This window comes from Adiantum capillus-veneris, chromosome 25, assembly GCF_014529385.1.
Source record: "Adiantum capillus-veneris isolate H3 chromosome 25, ASM1452938v2, whole genome shotgun sequence".
Lineage (NCBI taxonomy): Eukaryota > Viridiplantae > Streptophyta > Polypodiopsida > Polypodiales > Pteridaceae > Adiantum > Adiantum capillus-veneris.
In genome coordinates this window covers 5,892,740-5,903,800 of record NC_140955.1, presented here as the reverse complement: position 1 = coordinate 5,903,800, position 11,061 = coordinate 5,892,740, and the positions used below count along the sequence as shown (strand labels likewise).

Here is an 11,061-nt window from a genome sequence, read left to right as displayed (position 1 = left end):
TGGGCTGTTTAGGAACCCAAAATTGTTTGTAGTGAATAGGACTTTTGGGTTTGATTTTCCTAGGCGGTGGGTGGGCTCGGGTGTACTGTTTGGATTGTCGAGTAGGTGTTATTTTCGTGTGGTTGCCTTTTGGCAGCGGGGTTTGAGCAACTGTTGGCTTGGGTTGCTTGGGCCGCCAGACCTGCTTGGTTTTCTGTATAGGAGTAATGACATTAGCAGGTTTGATTGGAGTCCACCTATATTTGTTGGATGTTGTCGATGTGTTGGGCACTAGTGGTGGCTTCGCTCTCTAGAAAAGTTGTTGGCTAGGCTTTGGCGGTGGAGATTGTGGATTTGATTGTTTTGGCCGCCAAACTTGCTTGTATGTTGGGCGAGGTAACTATGGAATTCTGATTTATGTTGAGGCCTTTTTTTGGTGTGAGGAAGTGCAGGTTGTGACACTGGTTCTTCAATGCTGACTTGACATGCAGCATCAGTAGTTTCCTTTGGCTGTGACGGTTGTACAGTTGCTGAAACAGGTGCAGGTGGTGGAGGAAGGAATTTCTGATTGTTTTCTCGTAGTTGCTGATGAGGGACCTCCTCCTCGCTTGTAAAAAACACTTTGCTGACCTTTCCCTCTGCTTGAAAGTACATTTGGTTACCTGACCAGTGCAAATAAGCGTTGTATCTCCTTTGCCAGGTTGTACCAAATATGATGGGGGAATAATCATCTTGAACATCGCACACATGAAATTGATGAGTGCACAGCTAGCCATTGATATACAAGGGTATCTCCGCCCAGCCTTTGGTTATGATAATTGCATTATTGAAGGCTTCACAATAGCGAAATTCCGGCACTAACTGAACACCTGTCAGCTGATTAAAGAAACTGTATGTGACGTAGTTGTAATGAGCTCCTGAATCCACTAAGGCATAGGTTGGAACTTTATCCAGGGTCACTTCAATCGGAATGCAAGGATCAACATCTTCATCATCCAGATCAAAAGGAGTAATCTGATACATCCGAGTCCACTTTTGCTTGTTGAATCCCTGTTGCTGCTGCTTTCGTTTGAGTTGTCGAAGCCGTGCTTCTTCTTGAGCTTCTTCTTTGATAAATTTGGCTGTAGATTTTCGACAACCAGCTGCATGCACCCTCTCAAGCATTTCTGGAGTTAGCGGGAGATGATATTTCTTTAACCTGCATCCACTAATCCAATTAGGCATCTCCTCTCCTTCTAATGTGGCAAGTTTGATGGCCCCGCTAGATGATATATCTGTAATCAAATAGGGTCCCATGCCTCGCTTCTTCAATTTCTTGGTTTTTTGTTTGAGTTTGTAGACAAGCACATAATCACCTTTCTGAAATTCTTTCGTTATCCATGGAACTCCTTCATTCTGCGCTTTTTCACGTAGATGCCTATGACAACTTTCATTCTTGTTTCATCAAGTTTCTCTAGGTCATCTAGGCGTTGTATGAGCTCATGACTTGTCCATTCGAGTGCTTGTGCCACTCTTAAAGTAGGAATTAGGAATTCCATTGGCAATATTGCATTAAGACCATACACCATATTGTATGGTGTTGTATTTAGGACAGTCTTATAGGCCACTCTATATGCCCAAATTGCAGCGTGCAATTTCTGGTCCCAATCAGTCCTATTGTTATTCACTATTTTTGTGAGCATTGTGCATAAGACTTTGTTTGTGCTCTCCGCTAAGCCATTGGCTTGCGGGTGATATGGATTTGACTTCTTATGTATGACAAGGAACTCGTCAAGCAAGTATTCAATCACTTCATTGACAAAATGGGTTCCTCGGTCACTGACTATTTCTATGGGTAGCCCATATCTAGTGAAAATTTCTTCATATAGAAACTGAGCAGTGGTGTGTGCATCAATTTTAGTTGTGGATTTTTCTTCGACCCATTTCGTTAAGTAATTTGTAGCCACAATGATGTATTCAGCGTGACTCCTATAGGCCGGTGTGATCGGACCCATGAAATCAATTCCCCATTTGGAAAATGCTCTAGTTCCTAGAATAGGTCTAAGAGACATATGGTCCTTTCGCATAGGAACTTTTGCACGTTGGCAGTCGTCACATCGCTTGACATACATCCCCGCGTCTTGAAGGAGTGTCGGCCACCATATCTCTGCAAACATAATCAATTGCGCAGTGCGTTCTGCTGAGAAATGGCCACCAGCCTGCCCTGCATGTGCTTCCTGTAGGATTGGCAGGTATTCTCTTTCTGATGCACATAGCCTAACTGATTGTCTTTGTTTCGTTTATACAATTGATTGCCAATCAGTTGATACATTTCTGCTTCCTTTATTATCGCTCGTTCCCTTGTGTTGCTCATTTTCTCGGGAAATGGAGTCCCCTTAAGATAATCGACTATATATTGACTCCATTTAGGTGCTATGGTCACTTGGTATAAGGTGGCATGATCCACCGGTGGTTTGGCTCTGCATCGTGCACATTCTTGAATGTACTTGTGCACATCCTTTTTCATCTGCGGCCAATACACTCCAAGTCAATTCAACTTCCTGGAAGTCTGGTGGAATCCGTGATGTATTCCAATGACCTTTGTGTGAGCTTCAGCCACATATAGTAGAATCTCATTTGGCTCAACGCATAATTGGAATATACCGTCAGCATTTTGACAATACAATCTTCCACTAATCAGCTTGAAGTTCTTGCTTTCAAAGACCACATCTGGTGACATCAGTCGTTCAGGCCCTACTGAAACTTGTCCGATAGACAGGATTTGGACGATTTTGTGACTCCATCGAGGAATCATTTCTATATTGAAAAGGTAAGCGTCAGGCAGATCATCATCAATATCCCCATTGGTGGCTCTCCGCTTAAGATTCGAGACAGATGACCAGCTCATTGGTGGGTTGTACCTTTTTTAACTACTACAGTGAAGTCAAACTCTAGCAATATGATGAACCATCTGACGATTCTTCCCGTATTGCATGGTTTGTTCACCAAGTAGAGTAGTGCTTGATGATCTACAAAGAAGGTGAAATGATTGGCTAGAAGATAGTGTCTGAACTTCTTTACATCGTATATCATTCCCAAACCTTCTCTTTCAGTGGTGGTATAATTCTTCTCAGCACTATTCAGCTGTCTACTGGCATAAGATATTGGGAAATCCATATTACCGTCACCAGGTTGAGCTAAGATACACCCAATCGCTATAGTTGAAGCATCTATGTGAACATGGAATTCTTTCGTCCAATCTGGAGCCTTGAGGATAGGAGCCGTGATCAGTGCTTCCTTCAGCTTTCTAAAGGATTTCTCACATTCTTCAGTCCATTTGAATTCAGTGATAAGGGCATACAAAGGTCGTGCAATCATAGCATACATGTAGATAAATCTGCGATAGTATCCACAACGGCCCATAAAAGCTTGCATGCCTTTGGCATTTGTAGGTCTGGGTAATTCCATTATGACTTTAATCTTTTCAAGATCTGTGGATATCCCATTTTCTGACACTATGTGCCCTAATATCTTCCCTTGTCTAACCATGAATACGCATTTTTCAGAATTCAGGCAGATTCTATATGTTCTACACTTCTCAAAGACTTTCTTAAGGTGAACTACATGTTCATCTCTCGCAAGGGAATGAACACACAGGTCATCCATATAGATTTCCAAGAAATTTCGAAGATACTCCTTGAATGCGTGACTCATCAGTCTCTGGAAGGTTGCTGGTGCATTGGTGAGCCCAAATGGCATCACTCTATACGCATATATGCCCCATTCTGTAGCAAAAGCGGTTTTGTGTTGATCTTCTGGCTTGATCCCCCAGTTGATTGTAACCAGAGAATCCATCCAGAAAACTATACGCTCTTTTGCCTGCTACTCTCTCTAGCACGTGTTCGGTTATGGGAAGAGGATAGTTAACCCTGATTGTAGCAGCGTTCACTTTCTTAAGATTGACACATACTTGTAACTTGCCATTATTTTTGGGGACAACCACAATAGGTGACACCCATTCTGTATGTTCAATCTCATAGATGAATTCTGCTTCCATAAGTTTGTCTATCTCTTCCTTTATCTTTCTAGCAAAGGTTTCGTTGTACGTATATGGACGTTGTCTGCTAGGTTTTGCATCGTCTTTTAGGGGAATGGTGTGTTGATAGATAACAGGAGCCAGCAGAGGATCACACCCACATTTTTGTAACCATTGATTGTAATAAATGTCTTTCCGACATTGATTTTGAATTGAGCCATTCATTAAGTAACGGGACTCAATTGAGTTTCCAGCTTGTAATCCCAAAGTAATTTCATTTGCTGATGTAATTAGTTAGAGATGTTCTCACCTCCAAGGCTGAGGTATATAAGCCAAAGTTTTTGTAACCTAAGGGAGTTTTTTAATCAAAGAGAGTTTTTGGAGCGCCGTGACTGTGTCAGAGAGAGAGAGAGAGAGAGAGAGAGAGAGAGAGAGAGAGAGAGAGAGAGAGAGAGAGAGAGAGAGAGAGAGAGAGAGTCTTATCTACTTGCTACGCGAGCTATGGAGTCGCCATTGGAGAAGCGACACCGCCATTGTGTTAGCAACGGCGAGAGCTACGCACAGATACCAAGAGTGCGTGCTATCGGCTTCTATGTGTGGTAAGTTCCTACGAGCTTCGGTGTGAGTTTTCTTCCAACTCGTGTGTCGGAATGGAGCGTGCAACATATCTATAGAACCACAACGAGTAGAGCTACGCATTAGTACCATCGGGGTCAAGTTTCGGTCACCTGTATTTTTCGGCCTATCTTCATACGCGTTTACCGCACGGAGTGATTATAGGTTGATTTTGCAGTTCAAGTCTTTAGGGTGTTGTTCTTACCTAGTGTATAGACTTCCCCTTGAGTTTGAGATCGATTCAATGATTCTAGATCCTGTTTCGTATAGCATTCGTTCGTAGTACGGATTTCAGTCACTTGCATATTTTAGAACTTAGATTTGATTTCCTTAGTAGTGATTGTTATTAGAAGGTCGAGTAGGTGATTTGACACCCACCTAGTTGTTTCCATGCGCCTGCGGGTCAAGCTCCGTCCTCGTCTGACAAATTCTGTTGTTGGTTGAGTTCTCGCTATTTAGCTTCCGCTAGCGGCGTAACCACCTTAACATTTGGCGCCGCTGCCGGGGACGAGAGCCCTAAGTAGGTGACCTCAGACTAATCCTACGAGGTGAGTCGAATAAAGTACTTTGTATACTTTAGTTAGAAAAGATCTAGGAGTGGTGGACTCCGAAGATCTCGAGAGATACTAGGAAGTGGGGTATTCCTGGGTCTTCCGTGTTGACAGTATTTTTAGATTAGCTTAGATTTGTTTGTTGTTTTGTTGGTGTTGAGTAGTTGTTGATAGAAGAAGAATTTGCTAGTCTGTGAGTGGCAGTGGATCTCTTTAAAATCACAATTACCAAACCCATTTTATGATTAGGAATAGCTTAGGTAGGACTTCATTTGATCCTGATCTAGAGCTAGCAATCATTGGAGTATTTGCTTGATATGGTTGATTGCATATTAGATCACTAAACCGTCGAGTTAGTAGTGAAACTTGCAATAAACAAAAGTCAGAGAAATTTTCTGTGTATCGGGGAGTTACTGAGCACTAGAGAAAGCTTTAGTAAGGATTCTATGCCAAAAAACTAGAAATCTGCAACTTTAGACATCATACGCGTATGATGTCTAAATGACCAAACAGAGACCAAAACAAAAATTTTGACTCTACCAGAGTGTTCAAAAGGGGGGTTATACCCTAATTTCAAATTAAAACAAGAGCATTAACACTCAAAGAAACCCGAAAAGACAAGTCGGAGTCCAAGAAACGCAAAGAATAGGAAATTTTGGATTCAGATCTTGTTTTTACATTCAAACTTGACAAAAACACTTGAAACTCAATTGTAAACATTGGAGAAGGCTTAAAACCAAGAATAGTCAAAATCTATGAAAAAAGACATCATACGCGTATAATGTCTTTTTGGCATATCCACTGCTTATTTTTGATATCTGACCTGACAAGATTGTTACAAGCACTGTAGGAAGCATAAATATCAAGTTTTGACCCAAATCTGTGAAAAAAGACATCATACGCGTATGATGTCTTTGACCTAATTTTGGACATATTTTGATACTTTGCCAACACAGATCCATTGTAATAGCTGTCTAGAGGTTATATTTCAAGTTTCATCCCATTTGGATCACAATTGACCCAAAATACAAGTCAAAAGCGGAAAATTGCCAAGAAAAGCCTAAATTAGCCATAACTTGCTCAAACAGAGTTCAAACTAAATTTTGTGAGTGGACAGAGCATAAGGGGGCTACTGAGAGTGAGCATAACCAAAATAGTCTAAATCTGTGAAAAAAGACATCATACGCGTATAATGTCTTTTCCAACATAACTGCAACAAAATTCTCACTTGATGAAACAGAAGTTGTCCAACTGACAAGATTAAACAAATTGACCAAGTATCAATCAGTTTGGATCAATTCTGACCACAAAAACTTGAGGAAAACAAATTGCCGAGACGGAAAAGTTAAAGTCCTTTAGGGGAATTGATGAATTTGAGATCGGGCAGGAACCTCCAGAATAACCAACCAAAACAAGGGGAACAAGCAAGTGTCATATCAACCGAGGGAAGTGTAAACCAAAGTTGGGTGCAACCATTAGAGCCGATCTTTGAAGGAAGTGTCTCTGATACTTCTTCGGAGAGATCTTACGAGATTTTCACCGAACACGTGGAACACCTGAACCTGAACAACAAAGAAAATATGGCAGCAGGATCATCAAACCCTTCCGCCACAATGAAGCTATTGTTCATAAAATATCAGTACGACAATGAGCAAGGTGCCAAGATCTACAAGGATGGAATGGACCACTATTGTGTGAAGATAGAAGATAGACCTAGTGAGTTCAAGGACAGTGCCTGTGAGCTATAGCGGAGATAGACATCTAGATGACGAGGGTACCATGTACTTGGTAGTCCTAAACCCTAACATTGTGGACAAGTGGGGATTGATGGGCACCAAAGCCAAAGTAGATGAAGAACTCGAGGAGAAAGCACCAATAATGAACTTCCCTGATGCGAGGTTAAGAAGAGAGAATGAAACTACAAGGATCAACACTGATAACATCTATGTGGGGCTATACAAATATAATAATGGGGAGCAAGATCTCTATTATAGATGTGAAGAACCCTACACTGGAGAGTTGACAGACGAAAAAGACTTTATGTCTTTACCTACACAGAGGGATCGGAAGTGAAAATTGCCGCTTACGACAAGTATGGGAGGCAATACTCAACAATGGGCAAGAAAGAATTAGAAGGATATACATACTTTGGGGGACCACTACATCAGTATTATGTTACTTCTAGCTCACAAAGACCAGCACCAACAAATGGAGGGCAAAACCCAATGACGACAGGAGGACAAAGAACTCAGGCTGCTGACTCTTTCAGTCAACCTCAGTACTCGAAGCCCGGACCAATGGGATCATTACATTCCAGAGAGTCAATGGATACGAATCGAGGTAGTGCAGTTCCAATCCCCACATATACCACTCCAGGTCCAAGGTTCGAAGCGGAACCATCACATTTACCTCCTAGTACTAGATTCAGGGCAGGGGAACCGACAAGGGTAACCCATGAAGTCCATGATGCTAGAGAAAGCTTTAGCCGGGACACAGGAGCAATGAGATTGGTAGCAGACCATAGACGTATGAGACCATCTCAAGTAGCGAAGTGTATGCCAAAGAAGTATGGTGGTTCAGGAGATCCGTATGCCCATGTGTCACTCTTTAAGCAAGTCTTAAGAGCTGAGTAGATAACAGATTTCCATACACAATACGAGGGATTTGGTTTTACTCTAGAAGGTACGGCATTGACATGGTTTCAACCACTGAACATAGGGGGATTCCAGGACATTGACCATGTGCTAAGAGAATTTGCTGAGGAATTCTCAAAACGAGGGATTAAGCACAATACGGTCTCACAAATATATGCTTTTAAACAGAGAGAACACGAAAAAGTGAAGGAAGCTTCACTTCGCTTCAAACAATACATTGAGAGATGTCCAGTACGTGAACGACCACAAGATGACAGACTATCTGTTCTCTTTATTGAGGGACAGAGAAACGACACTCTCAAGAAGGACTTGCACTTGAAAGCTTGTACAAGTTTCGAGCAAGTAACGAGAGAGGCATTGTACTTAGTGGATAACTGTACGGTTTATGGAGAGGTGTCAGCGGATACAGATTTTGCATCCAGTAGCTCCTCCTCCATAGCGAGCAAGACTACCACTAAAAATAATGTTCAAACAACAACCATGCCATATGTAGAGCAAATGATAGAAGAGGCTCTAAAAAGGATGGCACCATACCAAAAACCATTGCCAAAAACACTGAAATGGTGTGCTATTGAACAAAAATGGACAAACCATCCAACAGAGGAGTGCTATTACAACAAAGGGTATGTAAGGGAGCGTCAGTATGCACCTCCTGCTCAATTAGCACCACCTCAAGTACATCCAGTACCTCGATACCCAACGGGAAGTGTACCAGGACCTATGGGGATAGAAAGACCGCAACCGGTATTGGGACAACAACCACCTTTACCAGGAGCAAGACCAGTAGGCATTAGATATGCACCAACCTTAGAGAATCAGGAAGAACAAGCCTTAGTACCTGTTCAAGCCTATTATGAAGAATCTGGTGCACACATGTCTCCAACTGTGTATTACCCACCAGAAGAACCCAAACAACCAGAACCATGGGGCATGATTGGGAATGTTGGAATACCAACAGTTATAAGTGCTTCTGATGAAGAGAGATACAATTTGGACGCAAGAACATTGATGTTCATAGCTCATAGAGGGTTAACAGGACAAAGACCATCCTATCCACAAAGGACGAATCAAGTGGGACCAAGACCAGCACTAGGGCCCTGTTACAAGTGTGGAGGTGACCATCTGATGAATGTTTATCCACATACGGAAATCATTAGAATTAACGCTTATTGCACTGAGTGTGGGGTTACTCACTTCATTGAGGATTGTTTAAAGAATCCAAACAAAGTGCAAAAGACGACATTGAATATGCTAGAAACTATTCCTACCAACAGTGGGTCTGAAAATAAAACTCTGATACCAACGCAAGTTGTTACTAGAGCTCAAGCTAAGAAAACCACTAGAGAACCTGAGAATGGAAAGTTAGCGACTGAAGTGGTTAGTCAAGGACCGCGGAGTCAGAGAAACACATGGAAAGCTAGAAAAGCACGCATGAAGTTGAGAAAAGAACGTGAAGACGCTATTCTAGCTGAGGAACTAAAGTGAACGAAAGATAGATTAGAAAAACTTGAGAGTCAAAACGGGAAACGAGAGATGAACCCGGAAAGAACGAAACAAAAGAGTATCAAAGAAACAACGAGCTTAAGCTCAGGGGGATCAGTGCTAGTTGACAAAGTACACAAACCATTGGACGCACTGATGAGAGCTTACGAAGCTAGGTTAAAGAACAACCAAACACAAGAACAGAGGTGGATGACATACCCAAACGTGGAATTGGAAAAGCAGAGACTTGAAATGTGCCAGAGAATGATCGAAACTGCACAAGACTTATTAGAACCACCAAAAGAAACAATAAATTGTGCAATGGAAAACCCAATTCAGCAAGAGACTGTCGTTTCACGAGTAGCTGAAAAGACTCCCAGTGCACAAAAGCCTGAAAATACACACAAGGATGACCGCATAGTGTTGAACACAACCGATCAGGAGATAGAGAGTTTTCATCCAGTCATACAGAGGTCTTATGGAAGAGATGAGGATTACAATGAATTTTGGAAACAAGTGAGAGAGGCAAACTTTGCAAACGAGCTAAGTTGCCAAGCTAATCAGACAAATTGGGAAAAGGACATCAAGAATCCTCCCATAGTGGAATTTGAGGCAGGATCTCAAGTGGACTTGGATCTGCAATCTTACTGGGGAGATGGGGGCTCTGTTAGAACAATGGAGAGCAAACCTCACTCACTGAAAAGCTTACCTTCATACTTAGGAGAGTATGAAGAAAAATCCGAGATTAGAGCACTTCCCTCACGAAGAATCTCATCAGAAAAAGTCATGGACTCGCAAGGATTGATAGAGATCTTGTCAACACCAGTGACATGCACTATCACTCTAGCTGAGCTTTTGAGGCTAAGACCACATATGTGGACCGCTGTAGGAAAATGCTTGGAGAAATTCGGGATAAAAGACCCAACATCGAGACTGAAAGAGGGTATACAAGAGCTGAGCAAACCACAAAAGAATGCTAAGCCTGTACCCTTAAACAAGGTCGGAGAGTATTGCGAAGGTGAAGAGGGGAATACAACCTTACCAGTTGAATTCCAAGGAGTGAACACGATGGCAATACTAGACAGCGGAGCTGGGGTAGCCATTGCTACAAAAGAAATCTGGAAAAAATGGGGGAAACCAGCAATAAGGAAGACTAGGTTGAAACTCCAATTAGCAGATGGACACATGGAGAAACCTATGGGGTTATTAGAGAAAGTTGTAGTGACTTCTTGCGGCATTGAATACGAACATACTTTTGCTATTGTCGATTTTGGCAAGGAGAATAACTATGATATCATACTCGGAAGACCATTCATGAGACAGTTGAAAATGGTCCAGGATTGGGGCTACGATCACATATACCTGAGAAATATAGAGACCACTACACGTGTGAACCTGAAAGACCATAGCTACAAAGATGTGAACCGAACACCAGTGGAGGAGTTTGATTCAGCTACTTTGGCGGGATCCGAATTTCCAGCTTGGTTAGGTAAACCCAAGGAGTTATGGATGTGTGGAGCTTCAAAATGTGGAAGTCTGAAACGAGAAGAATGTGTTTTAGAAAGGGCTATCGAAGACGAAACTTATATAGGAGAACCCTTTCCAGAGGACACGCTTGAACCATTAGAATGGACACACATTCTAGCAACCCTAGATGTTTGTGCAATTCCGGATGGTCCCACAATGAAATTTTGCGACAAGGACGGGTACGACGTGGTTCCGTACTTCATGTTGAGAACAGTACTCGAAAAAGAAACTGCAAAGA

The 11,061-nt window shown here is 42.1% G+C and overlaps 1 pseudogene; it reads right to left on the bottom strand.

Annotated features, from left to right (window-relative positions):
• Positions 1-270: 270 nt before the first annotated feature.
• Positions 271-1,002, bottom strand: LOC147424366 (uncharacterized; annotated as a pseudogene).
• Positions 1,003-11,061: the final 10,059 nt, after the last annotated feature.